Consider the following 16,837-nt stretch of genomic DNA (forward strand, 5'->3'; position numbering starts at 1 on the left):
AGTCTCAGAGGATGAGAGAAAAGCCTGGAATGGAAAACTGCTGAGAAGTTCCTTTTGAGTGGTGGATGTAGCAGAGAGGAGTCTCCACCAGGGGCAGGAATGGAAGGTGTCCTACACTTTTGTCCCAGTGTGGTTGAACACAGTCTAAGAAGTAGCTGATTGATACCCAACATGTTTTCTGCAAGAATTTCCTAAGAGATAAGCATGAATCTCCCACTAAGGGAGGCCCAGAAGTCACTGGCCAGGTACTCTTCTGCCTGGCTTGGTGTACAGCTGACTCCACTAAAATGGCTATACTTTTGGTGGGGATGATATGAATGATGAGTGAGTGAAAAATAGTGGTTTGGCTGGAAGAGAAGATGGGAGGGAAGAAAGAAGTTTGTTTGTGACTCAAATTTTAGGATCTTACAGCTAGTGAGTTGCACTCAGCTATGGGAGACTCCCCAACACCTAATCAAATAATGAATCCTCTTCGAGGGACATTTACTAAGCAGCATTTTTGACTGTTAATTCTGTTTCCCATTCAACTGAAAATTCTCTGAGATGTCCTGGAAAACAAAAATATTTTCCAAAATCTGGGGTCAAAGTAATATTAGAAATAAATGATAGTTATTAAAGCAATGTATGTCAGGCACTGTGCTAGGTATTTTAATACATTTCTTATATTCTAATAGTCTATTATAAAAAGTATCAAACCCATGTTACAGATTAAAAATAAATAAATAAATAAATAAATAACCTGAGGCTCACTGGGTTTAGCAATTTCCCTGGATCACATAGCTAGTAAGTGACAGACTGGCACCAGATCCCTGGTCTGATTCATTTAGAGACCACGCTATTCTTCTTCCCAGCTTGAAGTCTATCTTCTGACTTGTAATTCGTTTTTACAGTAAGTATTGCAGAATGTCTCTAAGGTGACAAAAAAAAGAATGCTGAGGCTAGGTCACTAAAAGCTGACCTAAAGTAAGAATGTGAAACTGATCATCTGAAAGCTGTGCCTTACTCCCGGTGGAACAGTCCAGAATCACCTGCCTTCCCCTAACATAGAGCATGCCTACTTCCTGAAAAAGTCCTTTGGCTGTCACATTGCTCACCCTGGAACTCCTCTAAAGGCAACAGCCTCTTTGACATAAAAGTTCACTTGGACAGTGATGTTCAGATACCTGGTTATATGCCTGAGAGTCAAAATACACTCTGAAACTTTTCCAAATGGCTATAAGGTCTGATTTGGCACATAATGTATTCCTTCTTGTTATTGTGATGTAAAGCTAGAGAAAGGATTTTTGAAAGCATCTAGATATTGGAGTAGGATTTTAATAAAATGTCTTATTAGACTTTCCACTGAATACACACAGGTTAATAAGGTTACCTAGGTGGTCAAACATCAAAGCTTGTAGATGCAGAAAGAACATGTAAACCACTGCAGGAAAAAAAAAAAAAAAAGCATATACTGAAGCAGAATTTCTAAAAACCCTGAAGGCCTCCAAGGAGGTAAAAAATGCTTCCTATTTGGACATGCTAGCTCTGATTTAAAGAGAAAAAGATGACTGTATTTCTACTATCTCTTGTCTGTATACCTCTCCACAGGAAAATCCTTGTTTGCAATGTGCCTAATGGTATTTGCACAGTCTTCAGGCAAGTTCAGTTATGTGGACAGTAACAAAGACTCACAAGTTAAAATTTTGACCATGAATCAAAAAGGGGAAATATCTCAACCTACTAAGATTCGAGGTTATTGTAAAGGGAAGTGTGGTAATGTGCCACTGAGTGAAGACGGTGAACCTTCCCTGATGAGATTTCTAGAATTATTTGAAAATTAGATATGATCATGTATTTGAAGAATCTGTCACATAATAGGTAGATACTTGAAAAAGCTGGGCAATTTTGAAGCAAATGTGACCTTTTCAGAAATTCCTCCCAAAAATGAAGAGGATTGTTGTAATAACAAATTATAATACAGTTGACCCTTGAACGACATGGGTTTGAACTGTGTGGGTTCACATATACACAGATTTTTTAAAATAAATAACATTGAAAAATTTTTTGGAGTTTTGCAACAATTTGAAAAAACTCACAAACTGCATAGCTTATATATATATATATATATATAAAAGAAAAAGTTATGTCATGAATGAATAAAATATATGCGGATACTAGTCTATTTTACTATTTAGTACCATTAAATATATGAAGTCTATTATACAAGGTTAGAATTTATCAAAATTTATGCACACAAAAAGTTACAGCCCGTACATATTATTCATGGTCCAGATAAGTGTAAGCAAACATTGAGATGCAGTATTAAATCATAACTGCATAAAATTAACTATAGCACATGCCGTGCTACTGTAATAATTTCATAGCCACCTCCTGTTGCTATTGCAGTGAGCTCAAGTGTTCTTGTATCTGCTTGAAAAGCCATGGGATGCTAAATATCTCCATGTGTGCAGTTTGTCTCTCCAGTAAGTTGCGTATTGTGGTAAAAAGTGATGTCTCATGGTTTTCACATATTTTTCATCATGTTTAGTGCAATACTTTAAAACTTGAATAACACCATTGGATCTATACAATGTGCCACTAGTGATGCTAAAAGTCCTGCCAAGAAGCAAAGAAAAGAAATAACATTATAAGAAAAGTTGAATTGCTTAACATGTACAGTAGATTGGATTTACAGTTATAGTTGCCCGCCATTTCAAGATTAATGAAATCAGCATAAGAACCATTGTAAAAACAAAAGGAAAAAAAAAAAGAAATTTGTGAAGCTGTTTCTGTGAAGACACCAGCGGGTGTGAAAACCTTTCACATTTTGTGAAATACCTTTTTGTCTCATTTAGAAAATGCAGCCTGTATGTGGTGCAGAATTGCCACAAGAAAGGCATACCTATAGATTATAATATGAATCCAGAAAAAGCCAAGTCATTATGTGATAAGTTTAAGCAAAAAGAAGGTGAATAGTATAAAGCTGAAGAACGTAATGCCAGCAAAAGATGGTTTGATAATTGTATTATGCATATACATATATATTTAAATATATACATAATAAAATGAAATATATATACATTATATGTAAACTGGGCCAACTGAGGCTTGCTATTGGGAAATATGGGCAAGTTTGAGCACAACACACAGCACAGGTGTACATATATATACCCACTGGGCTAGTGGCAATGGTTTGATAATCTTAGAAATAAGTTTGGCTTAAAAAATGTCAAGATAACATGAAAAGCAGCTTCTACCAACCAAGAGCCAGCAGATGAGTTCCCAGACATCATTAAAAAAAATGACTGAGGGGCGAGTCGACCGGCGTCTGGCTCCGGAAAGGCTTTTAAAAATGGCGGCGGGAACTGCCGTCTCAGTGAAAGTGGCAGGTTTTGGGGAGGCCTGGGAAAGGGACGCAGGCGAGACCCAGGTCAAACCCGTAAGACTCCGGTTCTAAGGACCTCCTTGAGTGGTCTTCTGCTGCGGCTCCCGCTCCTGGCGGAGGAAGAGCTTCAGGGCGCCGGGTGTGTTGCGCGGATTCGTGTTGGGATCCCACCGGGTAAGCAGAAATGGGATTAACAATGCAGAGAGGCGGGAAGGGCCTCACTGGGGCACAGAAAGCTTTTATGGGTTTCAAGGCGTGGTGTCTGCTGAAAATTCACTGAGCCATGAGCCCACGGCCTCCCTCCTCTGTGGGCGAAGCAGTGGCTTGCCCGGGTCTCCAAAGCCCAGGGACCGCGGCATCCAAATACTGCTTTCAGCGATGAGAAAGAGAGAAATAGGCGAGTCTGAGGTGGAGCCACTGTGATCACACGGGCACTGTCGAGCCCCCGAGAGCAGATGGAGCGAGCTTGTGTCTCCGAGACCGTATGGCGCGATGCCAAGACTAGTGAGGTCCATGTAGGCACCCCGGGGGAAGCTGGAGACCCCTTGCCATGAAGCTGAGGAAGAGGAAAACAGACGCGGAAACCTGCATGGGAGGGCCTGTGCCGGAGTCCAAGCAACGTCCAGGGATGCCTGCCAGAAGAACTGAGAGGTTTCTCTAAAGTACAGCCCACCCCCACCCCGCTACCTGCAGGCATCCCTGAGGTAACCTCCCCTGCACCCAGCAAATCCCAGTCCCTTTTGCTCGCTCCAAAAGAAAAAAAAATCAGTAAATAAAAATCTTTGGTGCGTGGCTGCCGGCAAACGTCAGGAGGCTCACGGCTGCCTCTGTTTCTCCCGTGGCAGCGGCAGGCTTCTCTTGGGAGAGACTTCGGAACTCTCCTTCCGCTGGCGAGTCTGTGGAGGTGATGGGCCGCTCCCCGGACGCCCGCGGGTGAGGAGACAAGGTCTTCTGAACTGCAGTAATTTTTTGGGTGTATTTGAGTGACTTCAAATTCCCATCTGTAGCTAGAAATTGATTTGGAGTCACTCTGAAATACACCCTGGAATAATTGTGTTTGACCGGAATCAAATCTTATGAAGTCTCCCAAGGATGAGATTCTGTGCTAAGTCAGTGTTGCTATTGCATTGGCTCTTTCTAGCCTATGTGTTAATGGTATGCTGTAAGCTGTCAGCCTCAAGCCAGCTCCTCCAGGGACATACAGGCCAGGGACCTGTGAGGTGGTTGCCATGCACGGGTGCTGCAGTAGGAACCCCATAGAAGAGCAGTACCAAGGTCAAGTACTTTTGCTTACCGGGACAGGTGGCTGGCACAACTCCTCAACCTTCTTGTGTTGAAGCTTCCATTGTGATTCAGAAATGGTGTTGTCACATGAGTCCCTGTTTGGAAGGAGAGGATTGTAAAGTGCTGATAGATTACTCAGGTTGGTCCTGTAGCTTTGGTAATGAAGTCAAAACTATGAAAGTAAGACTATAGGAAAGAGAGAGATGTGCTTCAATTGAGGAGGGGCAGCAGGATGCAGAGCTCTTTTACTTGGATTCCCATCCTGGCCACTTTGCAGAAAATCATCTTGGATATCAGCACCTTTTATTTGTATATGTGTGCTGTGAGAAATGGCATTCCCTTAACTGGCCCAGCCCTCTCTGCTTTGTAATTTTATTTCATTGAATTATAACCACAAGGTACCACACATTTGACATACTATCTGGATTCCCAAGGAACGTACCTCCAAAATCCTACAAGAGCAAATCAGAGTCTTCAAAATGGATCACTACCAAGGGCATGTTTGCTCTTCATTTTCTTCTGCCTTTAAAAAAGAACTTGGATGTATGTTTTAAAGGGTTCTCATTCTGTTCCTCTTTCGAACTTTTCCTTTTGCCCTCATATTAAGTGATTTTAAAGGGGTCTAAATAATAAAAGATTTTGTCCAAAAAAAATTTAATAACTGTAGAAGTCCAAAAGAATTAGCATCAGATCTTGAAGCTGTGAGTGAAGTTGGCTTGACTGGGCTCAGCCACTGAGCTGCCTCAACCGGCCAAGGAAGGGGATATGATGACTATGCAGACTTCTATATTATCTTAATCTCATTGTATATATTATGTATTTAATTCAATAAAGCATTTGTACCATTGGCAAAAAAAAAATGACTGAGGAGAAAATATATCTACCTGTATAGGTTTTTAATGCAGAGGAAAGTACCCTACTCTGGAGAAAAAATGCCACAAAGCACATTAATTGGTGAAGAAGAGAAGCAAGCACCAGGATTTAAGGCACAAAGCAATAGGCTAATGCTATTGTTTTGTGCAAATGCAGTCAAGTTTCTAATCAGGACTGTCCTTATCTACAAAGCTGCTAACCACCAAACCTTGAAAGGAAAAGATGAAACACCACCTTCTAGTCTTTTGGTTGTACAACAAGAAAGCCTGGACAATGAGAACGCTTTTTTCTGGATTAGTTCTATTGATGCTTTTTCCCTGGACACAGAAAGTACCTTGGCAGTAAGTGACTGCTTTTTAAAGTTCTTTTGATATTAGATAATGTCCCTGTCCACCCAGAACCCAACAAGTTCAACACTGAAGGTGCTGAAATCAAAGTTAACCCCAAACACAAGGTCTCTAATTCAGCCTCTAAATCAGGGGGTGGTAAGGACCTTTAAGACTCACTACACATGGTACTCTATGGAAAGGTTTATCAATGCTATACAAGAGAAACCCCATAGAGAGAAAATTATGAAAATCTGGAAGGATTGTACCATTGAAGATGCCATTATTGTTATAGAAAAGCCTGTGAAAGCCATCAAACTTTAAACAATAAATTTCTGCTGGAGAAAACTGTGTCCAGATGTTGTGCATGACTTCCAGGATTCATGACAGAGACAAATAAGGAAATAATGAAAGAGATTGTGGATATGGTCCAAAAGATGGAATGAATGTAAAAAAGATTTCAAGATATGAATCTTGGAAAAATTCAAGAGCTAATAGATACCATGCCAGAGGAAATAACAGAAGGTGACTTGATGGACATGAGTGTTTCCAAACCAGTGGCAGATGATGAGGAAGAAGATGTATAAGAAACAGTGCCAGTAAAAAATTTAACACTAGACAATTTGGCAGAAGGGTTCCAATTATTTAAGACTGCTTTTGACTCCTTTAGCAACATAGCCTCTTCTACGATGTGGGCACTGAAACTAAAACAAACAGTGGAAGAGGGATTGGTACTACATAGAAACATTTTTAGAGAATAGAAAAATAAAATTATGTTGTATTTTCATTCAATTACATTGAGTGTGCCTGCCTCTCCTGCTTCCCCTCCCACCTCTTCCTCCTCTGCAAGCCCTGAGACAGCAAGACCAACCCCTCCTCTTCCTTCTCCTCAGTCTACTCAATGTGAAGATAATAATGATGCAGATCTTCATGATGATCTACCTCCACTTAATGAATGATAAATATGTATTTTTCCTTCTTATGATTTTCTTAACATTTTCTTTTTTCTAGTTTGCTTTATTGTTAGAATACAGTATATAATACACATAACACACAAAAATATGTGTTAATCAACTGTTTACATCATCAATAAGGCTTCCAGTCAACAGTAGCCTATTAGTTAAGTTTTGGGGGAGGCAAAAGTTATACGTGGATTTTTGACTGCATGGAGGGTAAGTGCCCCTAACTCCCACATTGTTCAAGGATTAACTGCAGTTGCTTTTTGTTGGAAATCTGCAAAACACTTTATGGGAGAGACTACAAGTGCTCATCTACATCTTGTCTTCCTTTCCTTCCTGAACACAGGGGAACATCACAGTCCTTTTGAAGTTAGGAAGGGTCATATGAGGAGACTTTATTTTGTTACAGTCATTTCTATTGAAGGTGTGGCAGAAGCCATAAATTAATTCTCAAACTGTAACAACACAGAACACAGATCACTCTACACCTACGAGCTGTAATACACATTTTCTCCCTTAGATGTGAGAAACCAGATTCTGTGCATTTAAGGCCCTGGGTAGGAATCATCCCATAGGATGCTGACTTCAGGAATTATTTTCTTGCTACCTGCAACCTTCAGGCTTCCAAAAGTTGTGTTGTCCTCCTCAGTATGGGCCAGTATGGGCAGAAGTCAGTGGCCAAAACAGCCAAAATCTCTGTTGAGACCAGGGGTTTCCTCCTGCTGCTGCTGTGCCCAAACTTGCCCAGACTCCCCAATACCTGACCTCAGCTGGCCCAGTTTACAGCTTTACCATTCCTGTCTCTACTAACAACCATTCAGCCCAAGATAGAATCTGATGATTATGTTAACACACAAATATCATCATTTGAAATTCCCCAGTAAGAAATCCCCTTCCAAGATATACTGGTAGAACTGGCAGGAGATGATGAAGCTTTTGGTGAGTCTCCTAGTGGTTGGTAAATAATAATTATTTCGATGTGATGAGTGACAAATCACTATGATTAGGAGGTATTATTCAAATAATCCCCCATGTAATGCCCGGCTTTTGATTAACTGATCGCCTTAACTGGGTGACTATGAGGTTTTGCTTTCTGAGGTTGATACAGAGACGTGGGGCTGGGGTGTCCTAGCAGAGGCAGCTAGCACTGTGGTATCCCCAGACAGGCAGTTAAAGAAGACTAAAGGGTGTAGCAGATGGTAGGGACAGTGAGCATCAAGACACTCTGCAATCCCCAGAGTACCCCCAGATCCACATTAGGATTTGGAAAGGAGCTGGGTGGGAGAGGGCTTTGGGGCCCTGAGGGATTAGGCTGTGCTGAGGATCAGACACCCCGGGAGAGGTGTGAGGAGGAGCACCTGCCAGATCCAGCTCTACTGCCCTGGGCCAGCTGTGGGTAGAGGGACATGGGAGCAGAACGAGGCTGGACCATGTCATGAGCCAGGTGCTCCCAGGAATGGCCAGGGGCATACCCCTGTGTAGCACTCCAGGAAGGAAGCAAGACACTGCTGGAAACAGACACCACATGTCCCTTCTTGGAGACAGCCAATGTGTGTGGAGAGTGCTCACCCTGTGTTTCCTAAGGACTTCAGGGCTGCAACAGCTAGGATGATCCACCTACCCTCACAGTCTCTACTGGAGGCATTTCCAGGGTCCAGCATCCTCTACAGCAGCCCCCAATGTGTGCACACATCACACAGGACAGAGCCAATCTTGACCATGGCAGGGGAGAGCAGATGGGAGCCTCCCTGTGCCCACCTGTGGGAAGGTCTTGAAGGTTTCCAGATGCCTTGAGCCTGCCTCCTGAGGGGCTAGTGGAAGGCCTCTCAGACATGGTCCCACTTCCCTTAGAAACCTCCCTGTTCCACCAGCCATGGCTAAACCCCTGCTCTGAACTCCAGCCTCCTTGGCAAGGGGCTGACCTCCTGCCTGGCTATTGTCAGCCATTCCCTTTGTTGATATCAACACAACAAACTGCTGGATTTTAATTGGGATTTGGTTAAATATATAGATCAAGTTAGCAAGAACTGACATCTTGACAATACTGAATCTTTCTATCCATGTATATTTGTTTTAAACGCCTCCATTTATTGTTTTTAATGTTTCTGAACCAATATCTGTCTTACAGTCTACATGTGCATTCATTGGTACAGTTTTCTTCTTCTTCTGAAAATCTGTTATCATGGGTAGTTCATCTCACATCTCAGAACTGTGCAGATATGATATAACTTGTTCTAGCCCTGTCTGGGGCAAAAGTCAGGGCCGCTGAACTGGGGCCAGGATCTATACATGGATCTGTGGGTGTTGACCCTGGCGGAGGCTTCCAAGACACCCTCCAAGTCCACCCTTTCTGCATCCAATCCAAAAGCCCGAAGCTTTGTGAGGGAGAGTCCTCTGGCTGGACACCCTGAATGCCAAAAAAAGGTCCCACACTGTGCCTTCTTCTGGCCTCCCAAGTTCATCGTTTTGAGGAATGCTGGAGCCACATTCCAAATTCTCTGTTACAGCTTGGATTTACAGGTTGGCTCTCCACATGGTTATTTAAAAACCATTCCTACTAATTGTCAAGTAAATGCAAATTAAAACCACAATGAGATACCACCTTATTCCTGCAAGAATGGCCACACATTTAAAAATAAAAAACACAGATGTTGGCAAGAATGTGGTGAAAAGGGAACACTTTTACATTGCTGGTGGGAATGTAAACTTGTAGAACTACAGAAAACAGTATGGAGATTCCTTAAAGAACTAAAAGTAGAACTGCCATTTGATCCAGAAACCCCACTATTGGGTATCTACCCAGAAAAAACGAAGTCATTATATGAAAAAGACACATGCATACATATGTTTATAACAGTACAATTCACAATTGCAAAAAAAAAAATATGGATCCAACCTAAATGTACATCAACCTAAATGTAATCGCCATCTAATCATCAAGAAAAATGTGGTATACATACACCATGAAATACTACTCAGCCATAAAACAGAATGAAATAATGGCCTTTGCAGCAACTTGGATGGACCTCAAGGCCGTTTTTCTAAATGAAGTAACATAGGAACAGAAAACCAAACATTTTATGTTCCCACTTATAAGTGAGAGCTAAGCTAAGAGGATGCAAAGTCATAAGAATGATGTAATGGACTTTGGGGACTCAGGGGGAAGAGTGGGCAGGGGTGAGGGATAAAAGACTACACATTGGGTATAGCATACCCTGCTCAGGTGGCGGGTCCACCAAAATCTCAGAAATCACCACTAAAGAATTTATCCATGTAACCAAAAACCAACTATACCCCCAAAACTATTGAAATTTTTTTTTTTTAAGTTGCTGCTCAAACAATCATTTTCAAGGTTTAAATCAGCCTAGGGTTACCTACTTGTCAACTGCAAACTTCTCTTATGCCAATAGTATTTCCAATGTCCTTTTCTGCATTTCATTCTGGAAAGCAGCCAGAAGAGGAATTATGTCTCTGAGGACACAATTATGCACACGTAATGAACTGGAAGCCACCCCTGAGTGGTTTGAGTAAGAATACGTGATGGTTAATGCTGAGTGTCAACTTGATTGGATTGAAGGATACAAAGTATTGATCCTGGGTGTGTCTGTGAGGATGTTGCCAAAGGAGATTAATATTTGAGTCAGTGGTCTGGGGAAGGCAGGCCCACCCTTAATCTGGGTGGGCACCATCTAATCAGCTACCAGCATGGCTAGAATATAAAGCAGGCAGAAAAACATGAAAAAGACTAGACTGGCCTAGCCTCCCAGCCTACATCTTTCTCCCGTGCTAGATGCTTCCTGCCCTCGAACATTGGTCTCCAAGTTCTTCAATTCTGGGACCTGGACTGGGTCTCCTTGCTCCTCAGCTTGTGGAGAGCCTATAGTGTGACCCTGTGATTGTGTGAGTTAATACTTAATAAACTCACTTTACACACACACACACACACACACACACACACACACACACACACACATCCTATTAGTTCTGTCCCTCTAGAGAACTCTGACTAATACAGACTATAAAAGATTAGTTCTTCTGGCTGCACCTTTTCTATGCTTGACCCCTAGTGATCTGCCTCTTTCCTCATCTGAAAAATGGGGTGTATTGGTCCATTCTCATACTGATATGAAGAAATACCCAAGACTGGGTAATTTATAAAGAAAAGGTTTTAATTGACTCACAGTTCTGCAGGGCTGGGGAGGCCTCAGGAAACTTACAATTGTGGCTGAACGGAAGCAAACACATCCTTCTTCACATGATGGCAGCAAAAAGAAAAGCTGAGCAAAAGGGGGAAAAGCCCCAGATAAAACCATCAGATCTTGGGAGAACTGACTCAATACCACAAGAACAGCATGAGGGTAACTGCCCCCATGATTCAACTAACTCTCACTGGGTCCCTCCCATGACACGTGGAGATTGTGAGAACTACAATTCAAGATGAAATTTGGGTGGGGACACAGCCAAACCAAACCATAGCACGACTTCAGAGCACTGGTGTAATAAGATTGCACTAGTTTCCGGGGACTGCCATAACAAAGTATTGTACCACAGTGTGTGGTATAAAACAACACCAATTTATTATCTCACAGTTCTGGAGGTTCAGTGTCCAATATCAAGGTGCTGGCAGGGTTGTACTTTCTCTGAAGGCTCTAGGGGAAGATCTTTCCTTGCCTATTCCAGCTTCTGGTAGTTCCAGGTGTTCCTTGGCTGTGGCAACATCACTCCAGTCTCTGCCTTCAGTTTCACATGGCTGTCTTCTGTTTGTGTCTGTGTTTGTTTCATTTTCCCTTTTCTTACAAGGACATCAGTCATATTGGATTAAAGGCCCATTCCAATGACCTCATTTTAACTTTATTACACCTGCAAAGTCCCTATTACCAGTGAGGTCACATTCACAGGTATTGGGGATCAGGACTTCAGCATATTGAAGGGTATATTTTAGATGGTACAATTCAACCCATAGCAATGATTATAAGATGGCCCAAAGTAGGCCTTCTTATAATCAATAAGAAGGAGAAATTACTGCTGAATATCTAAGATGCACCTTCTCCTGTACATGGTAATATTTATGAAAGAGTATAGATCTTAAGATGAGTAAGTACATTGATTCATGCAGGGTTTTTCCCTTGAAAATATGTTATTAAATAGATGGTTCATCTCACATCCTAGAACTGTGCAAGCATGGTATAAGTTGTTTTATAACAAGACACAAAAAAACCTCAATATGTCAATGACTGGTAGGAAAGTGGGAGTACGTGTACCCACAGAAAATGCTGGCAGCTATTAGAAACTTGGAAAGAAAGGATCATTGTTCCTGCAGACATGAGTTGCCTGGTTTGAGGTAAGGGAATAAGAAGAACTGCTTGTTTGTTAGTACGCTGTGACTCTCCAGCATCAGTATTCATTTCATCATCTTTGCCTGAGCACCTACTGCATACTAGGATCCAAGGATGCAGGGATGTAGTGGGAAGCATGAGTCGAGAAAGCACATGCACAGCGGCCTGTAGGCAGAGTGGGGTGGTGAGGTGGTTGCAGACAACATTGTTCTCCAAAAGCTGCACCTGCCTCTACTCACTGACTTCTGTGCTTTCACAACTGTTGTTTACTCTGCCTGGAACCGCATTTCCTCTCTTCCTAGCCTGTTATTTTTCCTTTCAGATTCAGCTCAGCTGTTCCCACATCCCCGATGCTTACTGTGCACTATGCTGTGTTTTCATTATTCATATATGTGTGTTCCCAGTGCCTTCCACAGTGCCCAGCACAAAGCAGACACTCTGGAAAACATATGTCAGATGAATGCGACTGAAGGAGTAAAAGTTACAGGCTACCCACGCTGAAAGGATCCATTAGGGGAAGGCAAGGTGAGGAAGAGGGCATCTGATTAGTTAGGGCAGAGGGCCCAGAGGAATGTGTCAGAAATACAATGTGGAAACACAAATGGAAAAAGACCAGCAGTGAGTGGAGACTCAGTAAGGAGAGCAGGTTGGGAACACGGAGGAAAAGGAATCATGTGGGCAGCTGGTTGGTGACCTTTTGCAAGCATGGGTCTTTTTGTCTGTCCCGTGTGCTTGGCTACATGCACTTGACCTGGGCTTTGCATACACAGTACACTGGAGGAGAGTGTCACAGCTGGGAAGGCTTCCTGGAAACCCTGGCATCAGGAGAGGTCCAGAGGAGAAGCACAAGGATACCATGGTGGTTTGCAGGCCCAGGCACAGGCTCCCCATTCTGCCTTCCAACAGGAAATGGCCCCTGCTTCCCTTAGTAGGAAGCTTGCTCCATGAGGGATGATAAACCACCTACTTCCAGGGCTTCCCTGGGTAACAGGAGGTCCACTGGGGCCTTGGGACTGTTCTCCCTGCCTCTTCTCTCTCAGTAACTGTAGTTGCCTACCTGAGGGAAGCCTCCCTGAGGAAGTGGATCCTTCTGGGCTCTGGAAGGCCATGAGGTCGCTGCAAATGCAAGCAGAACTATAGTTACTGCCTCTGTGGTCCCTTTGGTCACCTCCCCCTAATCCCCTCCTCCAGTTCTCCAAGCCCCTAAATCTAGCTCTGCATTTAACCAAACCACTGTCTAGACTCCAGACCCACTCACCTCACAGGGAGATCTCCGATGTGTATTCAGGTCAAGCTAAAGTTGCCAGAAACAAAGGGTTCTCTCAGGAAGGAGGAGATTCCATTTTGCAAGCGGAGTAATTCCCAGTATTTTCAGCAATTCTCTAATTGGTGGCATTCAAAGTATGGACTTTAGGTAACTTAAGGTGGGAAATTTCAGGCTGAGAAAGCCTTGCAGGCTGGTGCCTCCATGTTTCCTGGCTAAAGAAAGTGTCAATATGATCTCTCAGAAGCTCTTTATAGTCCCATAGGCCTTGTCCAGGACTGGATACCGGCTGGCCCTCCCACCACTGGGGCAAGGGTGAAGCTGGTGTTGAGATCAAATCTACTAATTCCACACACTCTCCATTTCACTTCTGCAGCCAGGGAAGGAGACTTGGTGGTATGGAGAGCTGGTCCACAGCCACTTCCTTCCCCTATGCCAGGTCTCCCCAATCCAAGTGTCTAAATGCACCATGATTCTCTTCACCAGGGCCTTGCTCTTCAGAGGTCTATCCTCTATACCATCACATTGGAGCCAATGTGAATATTTAATTGGACAAGCTACCAACTTATCAGAAGGGTGGTAAAAATCCAAGTTATCCTTTAAAACCATGGTCAGATATAAACTGATGCTTCTGGAATATTGTAACGTAAGCCCACCCCAAAGTCACAAGAATATGTTTTCTGGCTTATTTGGGGATCATGCTTTTACAATCCAGAGCCATTTCTGGCCTTTGAGTGAAGAATGCTTGGAGCCCCTAGTAAGATAGCCCTGGAATTTTGTAGCAAGTCAAGGAAAAGATAAAGTCAGTTTCTGCTAGTGGAGAAGATGGGGGTGTCATCTTCTCCACTAGTCATATTTAGCCTTGATGTATCTATCACCTTTCTTCTGAGAATGTAAAAACATTTCATAAGTGGTAATTAAGCTTCCCAACACTCCTGGTGCCTGCATATGGCCCAGGGTCTTTCTTTAATGTCAGGATTACTCATGGGTCTGTCTACCCAGGTAATTGAGGCTTTGGACCTCCATCTAGGATGGGACACTGAGTGAGGTCTCTGAGGTGAGCAGCAGGTTGTCAGTAAGGGTCTTTTGCACTTGCTGGAGAGAGGACCAGGTGGACATCTGGTTTCTGGCTGTTTTCTTTTTCTTCCATGAAAGCACAAGTAGTGTACAGGGCTGGGCTTCCAGTGTAGTTGAGGCAGTCCAGGTAATCCACCTCTTGAAGACTGGGGATGTGAGGCCTTGGATAGTCCAGTTTTTCCTGTTTTTCCTCACAGACAGGTTCATATGCTCCTCTTGGCAATTTACCTTGTCAGAGCAAAAGAATACACTGACAAGTAATTTGTGTGTCAGTGCCCTGTTGCCTTTGCTAGATGGCACCCAAGGCCTGGCCAACTCTGGGAGAACTGCTAAAATTGAACTTGTGGGCCTGCAGAGCAGAGGTTCAGCTCTAGGACTCCCTGGGAATCTCACTAAAGTAGCATCTGCCCTCAAGGCTCTGGACTCTGAGGAGCCCGCCTGGCCTCTATCTATGAAGCTCTTGAAAGGCCAATAGGGCCTGTTATTTAAGTGTCTGAACTGACAGGCCATCTCCTCATGCCTGCTTGGTGCACAGTCACTGGTAATGAAGATGGTGCTGTTCAATATGACCACTGGCAAGCACCTCTTTCTAATTGTGTGGGATGCAGGTTCAGCTAGATGCTGTGTTGCATCTGTACTCTTCCACCCTTACTTGCTGGGTGGCTCAGGGCCTATTACACAAGCTTCTCTGTGCCTTAGTTCCTCATCTGTATTTGAGTGCTCATTGAGAACCTCCTCTGGGCTACACATTGGACTTTACCCAGAGGATGGGAAAGGAAGCTGGGCCAAAAAGTCTGGGACAAGGTCTTGGTGCTTCAGTAGAGGAAAAGTTGATTGGAATACTCATCCTTAAAATCAGCTTGTGTAATAATATCCATTCCCCAGTGGGTGTTGGGAAGCTTAATTACCACTTATGAAATGTTTTCACATTCTAAGAAAGGTGATACATCAAGGCTAAGTATGACTATCATAATTGTGATCCTCTCAAGCTGCCCTTGGGGCTAAACAGTATAAAACTGTCATTTGTGAAATTCTGCTATTGCAACAAAGGATGACTATTATCCATAATGATTCTAGACTAATGTTTAAGGCATTGCTGTGCTCATGAAAACTTAAATCTGCCCTGAGTGAAGATGGTAAACTAGGTCATCTGCTATGAGCTTGTCCTGCCCTTGGATTCCAAAAGCAAACAAAATCCTTGAGGAGGTAGGCACCTGAAAGAGTACCAGACAGCAACAACATTCTTTGAACACCTAGCACATACCAGGCAGTGTGTTATGCACACTGTCTCACTTAATCTTCCTAACACGCTTAGAAAATAGGTTTTTAGGCCAGGCGCAGTGGCTCAAGCCTGTAATCCCAGCACTTTGGGAGGCCGAGGCAGGTGGATCACGAGGTCAAGAGATCGAGACCATCCGGGTCAACATGGTGAAACCCCGTCTCTACTAAAAATACAAAAAATTAGCTGGGCATGGTGGTGCGTGCCTGTAGTCCCAGCTACTCAGGAGGCTGAGGCAGGAGAATTGCCTGAACCCAGGAGGCGGAAGTTGCGGTGAGCCAAGATCGCGCCATTGCACTCCAGCCTGGGTAACAGGAGCAAAACTCCGTCTCAAAAAAAAAAAAAAAAAAAAAAAAAAAGAAAAGAAAAGAAAAGAAAATAGGTTTTTATCATTTCCATTCTGCAGAGAGAAGACTGAGACTCAAAGATGTTGACTTGCCCAAGAAAGATGAACTTGGCACTTGGAAGTAGGGCAGCCTGGAGTGGCGGCAAAGGCCAGGTGTGAAGTGACCACAAAGTTTAGACAGGATCCAAGGAGGCTCTGAACTGGGTTAGGAAAGTCACCATGATTTCCACGTCTTCAGCTTGAATACCCCTTACGAATAGGCCTGCTGCTAAGGGAAAAAGGGAACCTAGGAGGGGAAGGCAGTTGGGAGTAAGTGATTTTGGTGCTAGGTAACTTGAGTTTGGAATAGCCAGCATATCTGGATATGCTGCCTTGGGAATTGGAAGGGAAGTTGGGACCCAAACTTTGGAGTCGCTGACAGACCTGACAGGTAAAGCCTGGGATAACATTGCCAAAATGTAACATCTCACTCGTTGTCACTACTCCCAGGGCTCAGTCATCAGCAGGGAAAAGCTCCAGAAGGCAGCGCGGGCCAAGGTGACGGGTGTCTGCCAAGTCTTGCCCGCCAGACTCCTGGGCGGCGCACTCCCTCCCTGCAGGCCTTCAACCCGTCAGCATCATCCTCCTCGGGTCCCTGCTCACTCCCAGCCTCCATACCCTTTGGGGTCTCCTCCGCCAGCCGGGTGCAGACACAGGGCCAGCCGCCTCTCTGCCAGGGGAGCTCTGGGC

At 43.7% G+C, this 16,837-nt stretch overlaps 1 long non-coding RNA gene and 1 pseudogene across 1 annotated transcript; one reads left to right on the top strand and one right to left on the bottom strand.

The window, feature by feature from the left end:
* The first annotated feature begins 3,280 nt into the window (after positions 1-3,280).
* On the top strand, positions 3,281-4,840 carry LOC104650439 (chemokine-like protein TAFA-4 pseudogene; annotated as a pseudogene).
* A 6,009-nt stretch (positions 4,841-10,849) lies between these two features.
* Positions 10,850-16,834, bottom strand: LOC104650438 (uncharacterized). The gene is made up of 3 exons (XR_744071.2): positions 16,766-16,834; positions 13,401-13,621; positions 10,850-13,258 (listed from the first exon to the last, which is right to left on the bottom strand). It is a non-coding gene; the product is annotated as an uncharacterized LOC104650438 (long non-coding RNA).
* Positions 16,835-16,837: the final 3 nt, after the last annotated feature.

This window comes from Saimiri boliviensis, chromosome X (genome assembly GCF_048565385.1).
Source record: "Saimiri boliviensis isolate mSaiBol1 chromosome X, mSaiBol1.pri, whole genome shotgun sequence".
In the NCBI taxonomy this organism is placed as follows: Eukaryota; Metazoa; Chordata; class Mammalia; order Primates; family Cebidae; genus Saimiri; species Saimiri boliviensis.